Consider the following 346-nt stretch of genomic DNA (forward strand, 5'->3'; position numbering starts at 1 on the left):
AGGCGCATAGGTACCTGCCGTTCACGGGACCGAGCCTCGGGTGGTTGCCTCCATGTACTTTGGCCCAGAGTCCAAGCACCAGGAACCCTCGCTCGATCCCAGTGGCTTCGGACGACTGTCCTTTGGAACCACGCCGTGGAAAGAACTTTCCTACCTAGACCACTTTTCCAAATGGCCAGCCCGACCTCAGACCCGAAAGCTGACCCACTGGCCTTTCTCTGGGTCCAATCCTGGAAGAGCAGCAGAAGAATAAATTTGAAAAACACGTGTAATTATATGTCCATAACTATGTATTTATGAACTATTAGGTTAAATGTTATTGGATTAAATGCTGCAATCAAAATAC

Source organism: Pteropus vampyrus, unplaced genomic scaffold, assembly GCF_000151845.1.
Source record: "Pteropus vampyrus isolate Shadow unplaced genomic scaffold, Pvam_2.0 Scaffold714, whole genome shotgun sequence".
NCBI classification, from domain to species: domain Eukaryota; kingdom Metazoa; phylum Chordata; class Mammalia; order Chiroptera; family Pteropodidae; genus Pteropus; species Pteropus vampyrus.